At 48.2% G+C, this 16,995-nt stretch overlaps 1 protein-coding gene, 1 long non-coding RNA gene and 1 other non-coding gene across 4 annotated transcripts in view; 1 reads left to right on the top strand and 2 right to left on the bottom strand.

Annotated features, from left to right (window-relative positions):
• LOC125947444 (uncharacterized) overlaps positions 1–16,995 on the bottom strand; it is a 313,859-nt gene that overhangs the window by 92,532 nt on the left and 204,332 nt on the right. The window lies entirely within an intron of this gene.
• LOC125947445 (uncharacterized) overlaps positions 1–16,995 on the top strand; it is a 313,443-nt gene that overhangs the window by 92,143 nt on the left and 204,305 nt on the right. The window lies entirely within an intron of this gene.
• Positions 12,159–12,340, bottom strand: LOC119462968 (U2 spliceosomal RNA). The gene has a single exon (XR_005194318.1). It is a non-coding gene; the product is annotated as a U2 spliceosomal RNA (small nuclear RNA).

The following is a 16,995-nucleotide window of genomic DNA, read 5'->3' as shown; positions in this document are numbered from 1 at the left end:
AACAAAATTCTTGATCCATATCAATGCGGCTTCAGAGAAGGACGGTCTACAACCGACCATCTCGTGCGCATCGAAGCAAACATTCGTGATGCCTTCATACATAAACAATATTTCTTATCCGTGTTTCTAGATATGGAAAAGGCGTATGATACAACCTGGCGTTATGGAATCTTGCGCGATCTGTCGGCAATTGGCATTCGCGGCAATATGTTAAACATTATTGAAAGCTACCTACACAACCGCACATTTCGGGTTAAAATAGGCAATGCACTGTCGCGTCCATTCGTACAGGAAACTGGTGTACCCCAGGGAGGCGTGCTCAGTTGCACGCTCTTTATCGTCAAAATGAACACGCTTCGTGCTTCGTTGCCACCAGCTATTTTTTATTCCATCTACGTGGACGATATACAAATAGGCTTCAAGTCCTGTAACCTTGCAGTGTGCGAGAGACAGGTACAGCAGGTGTTGAACAAAGTGTCTAAGTGGGCAGACGAAAACGGGTTCAAAGTAAACCCCCACAAAAGCTCTTGTGTTCTTTTCACCAGGAAGAAAGGTCTCGTTGCAGATCCCACCATCGAAATGTGTGGACAACAAATACCTATGAACAAAGAACACAAGTTTTTAGGCATCATACTTGACTCTAAGCTTACTTTCATCCACCACATAAAACACCTCAAGACGAAATGCCTAAAAACAATGAACTTACTGAAAATTTTATCTCACACATCCTGGGGCAGTGACAGGAAGTGTTTAATGAATCTTCACAAGAGCCTCATTAGCTCACGATTGGATTATGGGACCGTGGTATATCACTCTGCTGCCCCTTGCGCACTAAAAATGTTAGATCCTGTCCACCATCTAGGTATCCGCCTGGCCACTGGCGCATTCAGAACAAGCCCCATTGAAAGCTTATACGTAGAATCCAATGAGTGGTCACTCCACCTCCAGAGAACATACATCAGCTTCACCTATTTTCTCAAAGTGCACTCCAATCGAGAACATCCTTGTTCTGTAACCGTAAATGATTTGAAGTGTGCAACGCTTTTCTATAATCGACCCTCTATGAGGCGGCCTTTCTCACTGCGTGTAAGAGAACTTAGCGAGGAGTTGGATGTCCCACTTGTAGAACATCGCCTAATGCCTCCTGCTAAGCTGTCACCGCCCTGGGAGTGGCAGGTGATAGATTGTGATTTATCCTTTGTAGAGGTCACAAAGTACGCTCCTGAGCTCGAAATTACAATGCATTTCCGCGAACTTCAATTGAAGTACTCGTGCTCGGAGTTCTACACCGACGCATCTAAGTCCCATGCTGGCGTATCTTACGCGGCTGTTGGCCCCTCTTTTTCTAAATCTGATGTATTGAACCCCCTAACAAGTATATTCACAGCAGAAGCATACGCAGTACTGTCTGCGGTGAAACATATAAAGAAATTAAAACTAGAAAAAGCAATAATATTCACAGACTCGTTAAGTATTGTAAAAGCGCTAACCTCTTTACAAAAGCATAAAAATCCTGTTTTTATTGAGCTTTACTCACTCTTGTGTAACATTTACCAATCTCGTAGACATGTAATAATATGCTGGGTGCCTGGCCATAGAGGCATCGAGGGCAATGTGCTAGCAGACCAGTTGGCCACATCAACTACATCGCAAGCTATTAATCCTGCCGCTGCTATTTCCTCCACAGATCTGAAGCCTTTTTTGCGAAGGAAACTGCGGGGCCACTGGCAGCGTCTGTGGGACGCTGAAACAACTAATAAGCTCCACTTGATTAAGCCACAGTTAGGTTTCTGGCCCTGTACAACTAAAACACGACGAACTGATGTCCTATTCTGTCGTCTCAGAATAGGACACACATATGGTACTCACAATTTTCTATTGAATGGAAATTATCCTCCAACATGTGGTAGATGTGGCGACAGGCTCACCGTCCTCCACGTCCTCTTGGAGTGTCGGGAAGCCGAAAGAGAAAGAAAGAAACATTTTCCTCTCGCATATCGCTATTGTGTCCCTCTGCATCCCGCTATGTTTCTCGGTAAACAACCACTTTTTAGCACCAACGCAGTCCTTGCTTTCTTGAAAGATGTTGTGCTACATGTTGTTAGCCCAATAAGTTCGTAGTCCATCCTCTCTCTAGAGGATGTTGGTGCGATAGTTTTTTTTTAATTGCACATGCCTCCAGGCCCTTGTGTTTCAAGGGCTCTGTTTAGGCACTTGTGCTTCTGGCCAATTCTTGTATCTTTAATTTTTTGTAACTCGTATCATTCTTTCGCAATGCATTGTTCATGTCCATAGTACACATAATCACTCATTGCCATAATCTTATTACTTATAGATTTTACGCACTTTACAGCGACTGATTTTAGGCCCCTTTACAGCCATGCCACATCTAATGTTCATATAATTGACTATTCATATACCACTAACAAACCATTACCATCGTCATGGCGCTCTTTGGCCATACCTGGCCCTTGCGCCACTAAACTCCAACAATCATCATCATCATTGGCAGGGGGGGGGGTACCATTGTAACAAATCGTCACCGTGTCTCATGTCAGCTAACAAACAATGGCCTAGTTTGACTGAGGCCATACCGCAGCGATGGCCTAGCGGTAGAGCATCCGCCTCGTATGCGGGAGGTACCGAGTTCAAATCCCGGTGCCGCCGAGAACTCGGCAGTTGTGGGGGCTCACATCTCGAAAGAGGGCCCAATAGAGACTGCAGGATTTGTGTCTGGGCACCTCTTGTCCAACCACAGACGGCCTTGTTGACGAGCATCCGCCGCGGCTGTGGGAGGCAAGTGCTGCCGCCGGGTACGTACCGGTAAAAATAGGTACAAGCGCGCGCTTCTGGCTTGGTGCTCGGCCATTATGGGACCTCTACGCTTGGAAAGGGGTGTTTGACCTCAACCCGAAGGCGTCCCCACCTCAATAGATGCTTAGGGCGCCACATGGGAAATGGCCGCCATGGGAGCGGCCCAGACATCACTTTCTTTCCGTGCTCACGACGGTTTCGACGGGAATTCAGGACGCAGGCTCCTTTCCCAAGCGTATCACACCTGAAGAAAGCCGAACGCCAGGCCGGGGCACGCTTGTACCCATTTGAACCAGTGGGTGCCCGGCGGCGGCGGGAATTGAACCCACAACCTCCCGCAGCCGAAGCAGGCGCTCTACCACTAGGCCACGGCTGTTTGTCAGACTGTTTGTGGGAGGCGTAAAGTCAAACGTCTGGGGCAGTTTCTGTTTCTTTTGAGACTGCGAATTGCGGGTCTCTTCAGATGCTCTTCGCATCGCGCTACGCGACAAAACGCAGCGCAGTGTTGATTAGCGATATGTAATGTAGTTTCTGATATTTTCGGAATCCCAGCTCACTTTGCCGTCATCCATGACCACGTGTCCTCCACTGACGACGTAGTTCGGTCCACCGCGGACTGTTGTAAGGAAATATTGGTGAGACGGTCTGTTTAGTCCGCCATTTTAATGAACTTCTTCTTCCTCTGTGCCCCCAGTCTCGGTCGTCTTCTTCCTTATCTTCAGGAAGGTTCTGCTTCAGGCTCTTCACACCCTCCGCGGAATTGGTTGTCTCCCCTCCTGGGGTAATATGGAATCACGTCGCCGATGGCACTGGGTCCAATCGTCTCCCCTGGTGCTTCGTAATAAATGGCCTTCTGAACGCCTTGTTGTTTCACGGTTTTGGTCACCATGTAGGGCCCGATGAATGGCGACTTCGAGCCGTCCAATCCTTTGCATACAAGGACTAAGTGTCCTGTTTCGATGTCTGGAATTTTAAACCGATGTTTAGTGTCGCAACAGTTTTTCATTGATAGCTTGTACTGCTGCTGTTGGTCTTTTGTCTTGGCGCGTTCTTGTAGAATTACCTTGTCTGCTATTCCCAGGCGATGATCCGCGGGTAGCCATGGGCTGGTCCCACAGGCAGCAAAATGGGGTGTGCAACCAAGGCCAGCCGTATAGGAGCGGTTGTGGTGCTGGACAGCAGCTTCCAGAGCGCATTTCCAGCCACCAGGAAAATTTGGATAAAGTGTAACGTATGTCTTCAAATCGCGAATTAATCGCTCGGCCAGAGCGTTACCCTCAGGATGGTAGGGTGTAGTGAACCGTAGGGTGATTCCCCTTTCCTCTACCCAAGCTCTTAGCCTTTCGCTTCTGAATGCTGGACCGTTGTCGCTGACAATGACTTTATTAAAATTAAACATTTCCGTTGCATAAGAGAAATGACAGCGTTGGAGTCTTCGTTCCCTGGTTTCGCGGCTGCCATCCGTGTACATTGGTCAATAGCAACCAGAAAAGACTATGTCTTACGCACCCCTTCCTCTTTCTTTTTAAGCTCGGCAAAGTCGAAGTGCACAACTTCAAATCGCACACTCGACTACACAGGTATGGTCATTTCTTTTCCTTTAGGCCTATATTTTGCTTTTCGCACTTGGCAATCATGGCAAGTCTTTACATATTCATGTAGGTCATTTTTCATATTTTTCCACGTGAAACGTTGCCGCACCTTCATATATGTCCTCCAAAAGCTGTCGTGCCCTCCGTAGTCCGGACTGTCGTGATAAAGCTTGAAAATCTTCTGGCGATCTGTTTCTGGTATCTCGAACTCTCCATCCTTCAACACAATATCTTCTGTGTCTTCCCAAATACTTGCTACGTGCAGAGTTTTAATTATTTCAGCCTCCGGAATTTATAATCTTGATAAAGCGTCGGCGTCGGGGAGCTTCTTTCCAGGATGGTGAACAACGTCGAACGCGAACTGCTGGATTTCGCTGACCCAACGAGCAATCCTTCCGTTCGGTTAAGTAATGTTCAGCAAATAAGTCAAAGCTTGGTTGTCCGTAAACAAGTATAAGTGTTCCCCTTCGAGGTAAGTGCGAAAGTACCGCAATGCCATGACGACGGCCAATGCCTCTTTTGCCGTGGTGTTGTAGTTTATTTCCGATTTTCTGAAGGTGTATGAGTAACATCCAATTACATTCAGCTGGCACGGTTGTTTACTTGCATCTCGTCCATAGAGGACTGCGCCGGTTCTATATAGGGATGCGTCAGTACACAATTCAAAAGGTTTCTTGAAGTCTGGGAGTACTAGGACAGGATCCGACAATATTGTTTTCACTAGTTCTTGATAAATGTCTTCGCATTCTTTGCTCGAAATGAACGGGGTGTCTTTTTGCGTTAATGCTGTCAAACACCTTGTTTTTGTGGCAAAGTCCTTGATGAAGGCCCTGAAATGTCCAGCTAGGCCAAGGAAAAACCTCAAAGAGTGTAAGTCACGAGGTTTCGTCAAAGTTTTAATTCTCTGCACTGACTCTTCCTTCGTACTCTTTGTATAACCGTCAAATGTCCTTCCAAGAAAAACCACTGATGTCTTGAAAAACTCACTCTTTTTAAAATTGATCTTCAGCTTTGCTTTTTCCAAAGCAATCAAAACTTGTGATAAATGCAGCTAATGTTCGTCTTTTGTTCGAGAGTAGACAATTATGTCTTCGACATACACATTGCAGCATTTGTCAGTCAGAGGTTACAACACAGTGTTCATCATTTTCTGGAACCATGCCCCTGAATTCTTCCAGCAAAATGAGAGCCTATTATATTCATATATATCAAATGGGGTCACAAAGGCTGTGTGTTTTTTGTACTCTTTCTGGAGTGGTACCCGCCAATACCGTTTACAAAGGTGAATTCTTGAGAACCAGTGACAGCCCCCAGTTTCATTAATAATGTCATCAATGCGTGGCATAGGAAACGGGAACAGGTCTGTTTGCTTATTAATCAAACGATAATCTGTACAAAGCCTGAATGTTCAATCTTCCTTTGGCACTATTGTAATGGGGGAAGCATAGGCCGAAGTTGATGGTCTGATCATTCCCGCTGCAAGCATCTGCTACAGTTCCTTCTTCAGTCACATCTTTTTCTCGTGCGATAGACTGTACGGTTTCTTACGGACAGCAGTTGTGTCTCGTAGGTTAAGTGGTACTTCAATAAATGACGTTGCAGGAGGGTAAGGCCCAAAGCATACCAGTTCTAGGTAAGTACTGGGAACATCCTCTGGCGTTTTCACAACTCGAAGACTTCCGCTCGTTCCACTGCTATCTTCACCTCACTCGTGATCGATAGTTAGTTCGTCCTGCCAAGAGATGTTTACCCTCAAAAGCTTCATATCTGGCCTTGGCAATAGGAACATGAATTCAACGTCGTTCTTACTATTGAGTCAATTGGGATAGTAACACCTTTAAATTCAACTGTAATTGTTGCCCAGTCCTGAAGGAGCCTGGCTTTTCCGTCATAACTGCGCACCTCAATAATCTTGTCTTTGCGGGCTTCACTTTTCTCCACCAAACATGAGTTTATCAAGCTCACGGACGCGCCTGTATCCATTAAGAACATCTACGTCCATTCTATTTACTATCATTCTCGCACGGAGAATGTTGTTCTCCATCAGATATACAGTCGCATATTTTTCAGGTGCTGCGGGTCGCTGAGATGCACCATGGGTCGGTATATTCGGCGGTTCCACACTCGGATGTTTAGGCCTATGTAGTGCACTTGGTGGAGTTATGCGATACCTGTTTGGCTGTCTGATGGCGAGGTTTTTCACGCTGACTACCGCATGATGTAGTTTCTACAACAATGTCTTTTAGACAGCAAAGAATGTCTTCTGCAGTCTTGACCTGTCGGGCCTGTAGTTGTGTTTGACACTATCTACTCATACCAAGCAACATAAGAGGTACGACTGATGTTTCTGGTAAACTGGGATCGGCGAGTTGTAGTAGTTTCCTTTTTTTCAAAATAGTAGTCACGGAGACTGCTGTAGTGTACGGCAGTACCACGAGATGGCAGCACTGCATCCTCGACTATATAAGCGTTCAATAAACGCGGTCGGGCACTTTCCCGCCCGGAGAGTTACCTGCTATGTCACTCGACCGCTCGACATGGTGTCAGAAGTGGGATCGGGACCATCGCGTCTCGGCTGATCCCGTACTTGCGGCTTCGACACACACGCTCTGGCCCCGCCACTCTCCGTCGAGGAGTCAACTTTCCTTCGCCATGGCTACCGGTACAGGCTCTACCGGAACGCTCGCTGCTTCGTCGGCCGCTGCGTCTCTACATGGCATGGCCCAGCTGCGTCCACCACCGGCGTTTGACTTTGACAACCCCAGCTCCTGGCCCACATGGCTGCTGCAGTATGAGGACTACTCGTTCGCCACTGGACTTTACGCCGCTCCGACGGAGGTCCAGGTGCGCTCTATGCTCTACTGCATGGGCTCACAAGCCAGGGTGGTCCTCGCGTCCACCACGCTGGGAGACGCGGACCTGAAGGACGTCGTCGCCGTAAAGGCGTTCAACGACCACTTTGTCCACCCGCCGAATGAGCTGTACGAGTCTGCTTGCTTTCACCGCCATACGCAGCAGCCGGGTGAGTCGGCCGACGCATTCTACACTGCGCTTCGGACGATGGTCAAGCGTTGCAACTATTCCTCGCCCGACATCGAAGAGCGTCTTGTCCGAGACCGTTTCCTCGTGGGCTTGCTTGACCACAAGCTATCGGACCAGCTTTGTCGGAACCCGAGATTGACGTTGCATGAAGCGCTCACGCACGTTCGCCATCACGAAGACGCCGATAACGAACGCAAGGCTCGTGACTCGGCTGATTCATCGACGCTCGCCATCGACGCCGCTCGCGTTCGCACCAACGTCGCTCGCGTTCGCAAGGAAAAGCCAGCGTCAGCGTCTCCTGATAGGACAACGCAGCAGCTGTGCCCATTCTGCGGACGCACATCGCATCCTCGCGCCGACTGTCCGGCTCGCAGAGCGTCCTGCAATTTTTGCCGCAAAAGTGGCCACTTCGAGAACGTGTGCCTTAAGAAGAAACGCGGCAGCAGGAAGCGCACACCGAAGCCTTCTGCCTGCTCCATCGAGCTACATGCAGTTGCGGATTCCTCTCCCTCCAACCGGGTGAATCAAGTCGAGCTCTTCGTCCAAGAGGTCGTCTGCTCCTTCCCAGACATCGTCTCGTCGCAGCTCGAGCACCTGCGCCAGGCTCAAGCCCACGACGGCGTCTGCAGTCTGCTGCTGCAATACTGCGCCAACGGCTGGCCCCGGCAGTCCCACTTGCCTCTCCACGTGAAAAGGTACTGGCAGCACCAAGGAGACCTCAGCGTCTGTGAGGGGCTGCTTCTGAAGGGGTCCCGCATCGTCGTGCCGTCCGCCCTTCAGAGCCGCACGCTCGAGCTCCTTCGTGATGGGCATCAAGGCATCAACCGGTGCAAAGCTCTGGCTCGGGAATCAGTCTGGTGGCCGGGCATCAACAACCAGATAGAGACACTGGTGTCAAACTGCCCCACGTGCGCCGAAACCAGGGTGCAGCGCTCGGAACCTATGCTGCCGTCAGCCACTCCAACTCGGCCCTGGGAAGAGGTGGGCGTCGATCTGTTTCATTTGAACGGCCAGGACTACGTCCTTCTGGTGGATTACCGGTCACGCTTCCCGGAGCTCATCAGCCTGCGCTCGACGTCAGCCCCTGCGGTGATCAACGTCATCAAGAGCATCTTCGCGCGCCACGGGATCCCAAGACTGGTGCGCAGCGATAATGGTCCTCAATTTGCTGCAAGAGAGTTCTCCGCCTTCGCCGATTCCTATGGTTTCCGCCACGTCACTAGCAGCCCCCATTTTCCACAGTCCAACGGGGAGATGGAACGGATAGTGAGGACGGTTAAGGACCTGCTGCGGAAAGCGGATGATCCATACCTTGCGCTCCTGGCATACCGCGACACCCCTGGGGTAAACGGAGTGAGCCCTGCTCAGCTGCTCATGGGCAGACGCCTACAGACCCGGGTACCGAAGGCGTCGCATCAGCTGGAGCCTACCTGGCCGCCGTCGGTCCCATTCACTCGGCGTGATCAAGATAACCGCAGGAGCCAAGCATCTGACTTCAACAGAAGACACGCGGCTCATGAACTGCGGCCTCTTCAGGCAGGCGAGCAGGTCTGGGTACGGGACGTCAACTCCCCCGCGATCGTCATGGGGCCAGCACAACGCCCTCGCTCCTACGTGGTGGAGACTCCCACATGTGTACTCCAGCGCAACCGGGTGCACCTAGTACCAACGACGGGAGGTCCTGTGGAAGGGACTACCAGTACGCCTGGAACTCCCGCGGCGGAGCAGACCGCCATGTCCACAACAACGCCTGGAGCTGATCAAGCAGCTCAAGACCAGGAAACCGCATCGCCTCGAGAAAGCACCTCCACTGTAGATGCTTCCTGCGGTTCTCCTTCAACGCCACGCGTCTCTAGGTTCGGCAGAAATATACGCAGGCCGAGAAGGCTCGACCTATGAACGTTTTGTGCCGGACCAAGAGTTCCTCTGTTTCGTGGTTCTTATTTTAACAGAAGGGAGGATGTAGTGTACGGCAGTACCATGAGATGGCAGCACTGCATCCTCGACTATATAAGCGTTCAATAAACGCGGTCGGGCACTTGCCCGCCCGGAGAGTTACCTGCTGTGTCACTCGCCCGCTCGACAACTGCCACTAGTGATATTGTCTTATCCCATTGCTGAACTATATATACAGCAAAACAGGAGAGCAGACTTTTCTTCCATTCACTCCACTCCTCGCTAACCTGTTCCACAATCCGAATGTCGTACCACTTCTGCAGTACCATATAGAAAGAAGCGTACGTTATATATCTTGTCTTCGTCAGTCACTCACTGGTTCTGCACACAAGCGTACTCATAAAAGTCCAGCCACGAAGTTGGAACTACTGATGTGCCATCAAACATGTCTGGTTTTACGGTGTCACCTCGCTGATAATTCTTACGCTGCATCGGTTGTACCATAGCAGACATAAATTGTGTTTTGGTTTCTAACTGTTCGCGTTGAGTCTGGATGAGCTGCAGAATTACTGCAGTGAAGTCTGGTTGATCTATAACACCTCTTAGGTGAGCTGGTTGGAAGAACTTAATGTACTCTTCCATCTTAACAAAAATCTTCACGGTACCTTGCTCAAGAAGTCCGGCCACAGTTGTACCCGACTTGGTCGCGACCCAAGAATGGAACACCGTTGAGCTAGCTCCAGGTTCCCAGCTGACTGGCTCTTCACCGTCGATCTGGTAGCTCTGCTGCACGTATCCGCGTCCATCATGGTGTCGGCCGGTTCCAATCTGGACCCATAGCATCTTCAGGTTGTAGCGGCTGCGCCAAAAATTTAAGGAAATAATAATGAGACGGTCTGTTTAGGTCCGCCATTTTAACGAACTTCTTCCTCTGTGCCCCCAGTGTCGGTCGTCTTCTTCCTTATCTTCAGGGAGGTTCCGCTTCAGGCTCTTCACAACTGTCAGTCCTTCGAACATGTCGGAGGCCGCCGAATAGGTGAACTTGTTGCATATTACGGTTCATTTACTCGGGTCCCAAACAAGCACGTCTGCGTCGGATCCTACCATTATTGTTCCCTGGAGAGCAACACTAAAAAGTACAACCAGTGATCGTCTCATTTAAACAACAAATTACCCCAATCCTTCGCAGTGAACTTGTTTTATCGCCGACAGACACGCTTTATTGCTGACAGACACAGACAGACACGCGCAGGACTAGAGATGCCAAATTTCCAAAAAGGTTGAATGGGCATCAAAATATATATTTGTGTTTGTTTGTTTCTCGTTCTTTATTTTAAACAGTTGGCAGTAGATTAGGTTTCACAGTGTCCACTACACTAGTGAGACGCTTTCATACTCCATAATGGTAAAAAATATGAACAGGCTGTCAATACATTTTAATCCCTTGAATAAAAACACAAGATTTCGGCGATCTGCTGCACCCAACGTCACCAAAGCTTTCTACAGAGACAGTGTAAATTTTTCGAAACACAAACACCTAAAAGGAAGAGGTAGCGCACCACTTAGTCTGTGTCAATATGGCTATATTTCAGTTAGAAAATTCTTAGTAGCTTTTGGTCCGCGTTCGGCACAAAGATTGCTTAAATTTACGTTATTTTTGAAGGCCACAAATGTCCAAACACTTTTCAGGTGCTCCAAAAAAGATAGAAAAAGAAACGTTTTTTTCGTAATATCTTGTTTTTATACCGACCACTCGGAGCTCAAGGACTCAGGAGTACTATCATCTAGTGGACGAAACAAAAGATTTCCACTGGCAAGGAGTTTTACTTCAGCTACGAAATCACAACCCCATAAACGTCCAGAAATTGGCAATGTCCTGGTTCCAAAGTCTTCACTCGAGGTGACGTCAGTCTTTCCGACGACATTCTTTGCCCATCGCTTGGTGTGTTACGTGCCTCCTTGTGATCTTGTCGGTCAGCGCTAAAACGAGCTCATCATGAAAAGCCAACTCGCCGAAATTACCGCCCTGACACAATCTGTCGTTGGCCATACCGTAAATGTTCCGAGTTTTTAGGCGCTAACTTGGGAGAACGCAGAATAATACAAATACAGGGGCAAAGAACACAATACAGGTACAGAGCACTAAATTACCACTGAATAACATTGCGGCTAACCACGCCTTTACATGTGCACCGCGCCATATAACATTTCTACACACAGAACGCCTCACCGGAACCCCCGAAAATCATATCTACCATAAGAGGCAACCATTCCAAGCAGTCTCTTGCGACAGCCGTGTGCGCGCAAGCCCTGTACACATCAAAACCACAAAACCATCAGACGAAAGCAAAAGCCATTAACAAGAAGAAAAGTCAACAAATTCAAGGCAGCACCTATCGCACACATTTAAACTGACGAACAAGTATGAACCCTTCAAGATAATTTGTGATACTCGAACTCAACTGTCACTGAGTAAGATAGATAGCTGCTGGTGCATATATCTCCCACTTCATTGTTAAAAATAAAGAAAAAAGGCATCGACAATTTCGCGCTTCATTTTGTATGTTCCCTTTTTTAAAAACTGTGTGTTCTATAAAACACACTGAAACATAATTTGCACCTTCAAATGTGAATAAAGAAGCAATTCGGTTCGTAACTCACACCAACAAAGATGTAGGGTGCACTGATTTCCACACTTATTCAGTTTTCACCCTTTAGTGACGAGTGTTGCCAACAGGCAACATACCAGACATTTTTACAACGAAGCTGTCTGTGGCTAGTTTCCAGCAGATCGATGTCCGTAGACCAAAAAGAAACCAATGGGGCGATCCCGAAGATAGCGAAATACCGGGCCGACCCGTGGCGGAGGTGATGCAGGCTTCAAGCACTCCTCCAACTTGCACAATTAAGTTTAATATCTCGGGTCCAAATACAACCCGTATCAGCTATTAAGCTGATAGGAACAGATACTACACATTGACCGGCGTCGGCCATGTCTACGTTCGCACCATACACCTGTACGGGGCCTCGCCTCGATGACGTGACGACGCTCGAAGGCAATCATATGGTTCGCATGAATGCACGCTCTGGAAGCGTGGACCCCAATTTGGTGAGGTGCTTAGCCTTACCACCCTTTTAAAACGGAACAGTGCCTTTTCTGTTTTTTTTGTGTGTGACTCATTGTACCCGCCATTCCATGACTATGCACAATTAGTGACTGTTTTATTGGATTACATGTTAATGTAATAAATACCATGAAAGAAGAAAAAATAAAGTGACTGGTTCGATTCCCGCCATGGCAAGAAATTTTATTTTTTTCTTTGGTATCACCATTTTCTTTTTTTTTCCTCTCTGCTTGGCGGTGCGGTCGGTTGTGCCCCAGTGCCGCGGCGGAAGCCGCGGTGCCGGGCGCCGACGCGAAGCGGCGGTTGTTGGGGTGTTGCTATGCTGCTCTCCGCAACACTCCAAATAAAAAAATACCACTCCAGTCAGGTAACTGCTCCCTCCCTGATAGTGAGATTATATTTGGATCATCAAAACAGTGATGTGTTTATTTGGGAATAGCATCGATTCCTTAACAGCAGCCACAGTTGTGCATATTCTTCGTTCCAAAGCCGGCGGCGTTGCCGCCAAACAGAGAGGAAGAAAAAAAAGAAAGTCGAGGTACGTCATCGAGGCGAGGCCCCGCCCCTGCGCTGATTTGTTGTGAAAACAGTCGCACCCAGGACGGACGGACGTCCGTCCGTCCGTCTGTTATGGATGAATGGATGGATGGATGGATGGATGGATGGATGGATGGATGGATGGATGGATGGATGGATGGATGGATGGATGGACGGACGGACGGACGGACGGACGGACGGACGGACGGACGGACGGATGGATGGATGGATGGATGGATGGATGGATGGATGGATGGATGGATGGATGGATGGATGGATGGATGGATGGATGGATGGATGGATGGATGGATGGATGGATGGATGGATGGATGGATGGATGGTATCAGCGTCCCCTTTGAAACGTGGTGGTGGGTTGCGCCACCAAGCTCTTTATTATTTTGCCTAATGCCCTACCTTTTTTTGAGAAACACACAAATACAAAGAATTCCAGACATCAATCTTTTTGAACCATTACTGGGAGCTCTGTTTCTGTACGTCTCCGTTGTTTGTGGTCTCCCTACTTTTCTGCCACCAAACCTCCAACCGCCTCTTACTATTCTCTACAGCGGACATGTTTGCTTTGCCCCTGCTATCTCTGAACCCAAGAACTTCAAGGAGGTCAGAGTAGCCTAGACTTGAAGCTGGGTAGATTTCTTCACATTCCATTAAAACATGTTCCACCGTTCCTCTAGCTTTACCACAGCAAGCACATGCGGCTTCGTCCTTGGTGTACTTCGCTTTATAACTGCACGTTCTAAGGCATCCTGATCTCGCTTCGAAAAATAAGGAGCTTCCCTTTAAGTTTTCATAAATTGTTTCTTTCCCGATTTCCTTTTTTCCTTTGAGGTAGTTGGTCATAACAGGTTTCTTTTCCATTTCCGCCACCCTAACCTTGTCTCAGCGTCCCTCACTTTGCGTTTGACGTTCTTTGTTGCCGTGTTGCTGGCCATACCGGTCGCATATTTGCTGGTAAGCTTCCTAGTTCTTTTTCTCCACTTTGAGTTAATGTTTTGCCTGTACAAATACCTGAACACTCTTGCATCCCATCTACTTTCTTTCATTATCCTCAGTCGTTCTTCAAAATCAATTTTACTCTGAGCCTCCCTTACTTCAAAATTTGTCCAGGCCATATCACCCTGCACAGCTTCATTAGTAGTCTTCCCGTGGGCGCCCAACGCGAGGCGTCCCACTGACCTTTGGTTGCCATGGAGACCTGATTGTACCCCTGACTTCAAACAAACAACTGCATTTCCAAATGTAAGCCCTAGAACCATTACACCTTTCCACATACCCCGGAGCACCTCGTACCTATTGTATCCCCATAGCGCTGTATGTTTCATTATGGCCGCATTTCTCTTCCCTTTTGCTGTTATTGTTTTTTCCTGTGAATCCAGATATCTCCAGGAGGAAGCTGCTGCAGCGCCTCTAGCGGACGCATTAGGCAGGCGACAACGGCCGCTTCAGTGGAGAGCATAGGAAGGATGAGCGAGTGACCCCACTAGAAAAACTTCTAGAACACTGTACCCTAATTCTCCGTCGGTATGGTAGCTACGGTTCTATACTAACTCTATGCATAGGTCGCCTGTGGCATCCGTTCGGCGTCTGCCATTGAGTTAGTATAATGTCTCTAGAGGAAAAGCTGGGCGAAAAAAGCGTGAACCGCAAAGGCGCCGCCTTGTTGCTACGACTGTAGCCCTAAAAATATTCAAAATACTATGCAAAACCAAGAACTTGCACGTTGCACGTAGGTACGGACAACGTTTGAAGCTCATTCCGTATATTTTCCAGAAAGATCGGATGGCCATTTAGAAAATTTTGATGTAAAATTTACGGTATCTAAAAGGCTGCGTTTGCAAGCGCCTCAACTAGGGGGCCCAACCATACCGACGGAGGCTCGGGATCGCTCTGATTGCGCGCCTCGTCTGAATCGCATCTCGTCGTCTAAGCCTGCAAGGGTAGCGACATGGCAGTGCCCTTGCGGTTCCCGATTTCAATACATGGGCGCTAACTCTATGGTTATACGCGTACGCTCGCTATTGCACATGGAGGAAGGGAAAAACTGAGGAGGGGCCCTGACGTCACTCTTTGTGAGGCCAAGTGACGCCGGAACTTGGCGTTAATCCGCCATCTTGTCGTGGCAGATTTTCTTCTCTTGTTTACATTTCTCGAGAAACCACGCCGCGCTCCGCGCAACCGGGCTGCCCGGGCGCATGTGCTCCGCAGCGATCCTAAACCGAAAGATGGAATCGCGATGTGTCATCGCATTACCGTTGTCGACGTCATTTTGAAAGAAGTTTGTTCAAAATACCTTACAGGCCCGAAGAATGGGCATTGGGTATAAAGGAAGCTTCAAAATTTTACATAGTATAAAGAGCATATAATTATACAGAACATAAGAGTACTTTGTCAATAATAACACAAGGAAGAATCAAGTTTACACAAACTCTAACATCTTTAGATCAGAAAAAGAAAAAATACATGCAAGAAGCAAAGCAAACAAGAAGTTATTTAAAGTAAGAAACGCATGTTTATGTCGAAACGGAATTTTTCTTTGTTAACTTCGGCAACCAGGATATCGGGAAGGTTGTTCCACAAGCGGATGACACGTGGAAGCGCAGATGAATTAAAAGCGTCAGTTTTACCATAGATGCGCGTGAAGGAAAGATGATTATGTAATCTTCGTGAGGTGAATGGATAGACTTGCAGAGCTATTGGAGATGGCCTTGGTCCGTGAACGTACTTGTGAAGCAGCAAGTGCTATATCACGACGAGTTTTCAAACAAGGAATTGTTAAATTGTTTTTAATTTCCCTTGTGCTTCTGTTGTAGATGTAATTTTGTGAGATGAATCGAGCGGCTCTATTCTGAACTGCTTCTAGCATAGTGGTTAAATAAATGTAATGAGGGGACCATACTGAAGAAACACATTCAAGTTCAGGGCGAACAAATGTAAGATAGGCTAATGTGCGGACATTAGTCGGCGTCTTACGCGGAGGTTGCGCCGTAAATATCCCTAGGGCCGGGAGGCATTTCCGCAGATGTTGTTGATACGTGTAGTCCAGGAAATGTTTGATGTCAGGGTTACGCCTAGATATTTGAAAGAAGTAACTACAGACACAGGATTGTTATTTCGAACTTTATAATTGCGAAGTTCATAATGAACTTCGCAAATTCAACCGTGCGGTCGAATTCGCTGCTTATCACCCGCTGTCAAAAGCAGGAATACTGCATGACTGTCACTGACCTGAAAAGCGTTCATTGTACACATTCTGAAACACTAGTTTCGGTCTACAATAGCACGTTAGTATAATTCCGCCGAAGAGGGCAAAATTTTCCCGCAGATATTCCTTAGTCCGTGGCCATTCCCAGTCAAAAAGAAAAACGCTTAACCTTGCACTCGACCGCGCAACGCTTGAAACAGCGAAGCTGGGCGATCGTAGCCCAGCATTTTCCGAAAGTGCGCGCGAACTTTTCATCTTATTACTCATGATGATGATAATTTCTTTTCGCGTGTCTCGGACTTATGGCCGTCACTGCGCGTTGCATAGCGCAGCTTGCAACACCGACACCGCGTTCCACGGCCAACACAGCGTTCCAGGAGACCCACTCCGTGAATGCGTCTCCTGTCGCTCTCATAGCGCGCAAAACCTCTTCACCTCTCAGAGCATGAGCGTATACGCACGCGCCAGCTGTGCACGAAGACGACGACGCTCGAACGCAATCATATGGTTCGCATAAATGCATGCTCTGCTCTACATCTACAGGCTCTACATCTACATCTACATCTGCAGGCTCTGCTGACGCGGCTGTTTAGCCTAGTCGTTACGACGCTCGCTTTGGGACCGGGGGTACGCGGGCTCGAATCCCGCCTCGGCACGAAAGTTTATTTTCTTTTCTTTCTTGGTAGTTTCTTGCTACGCACCACAAATTACGGCCGGGCTTAAACAGCTTCGCTGTTAAAAGATTCGTCACAGCGTTCTTGTTGGACAT

This window comes from Dermacentor silvarum, chromosome 8, assembly GCF_013339745.2.
Source record: "Dermacentor silvarum isolate Dsil-2018 chromosome 8, BIME_Dsil_1.4, whole genome shotgun sequence".
In the NCBI taxonomy this organism is placed as follows: domain Eukaryota; kingdom Metazoa; phylum Arthropoda; class Arachnida; order Ixodida; family Ixodidae; genus Dermacentor; species Dermacentor silvarum.
The sequence above is the reverse complement of the archived record's forward strand: the minus strand, read 5'-3'. Positions and strand labels throughout refer to the sequence as shown.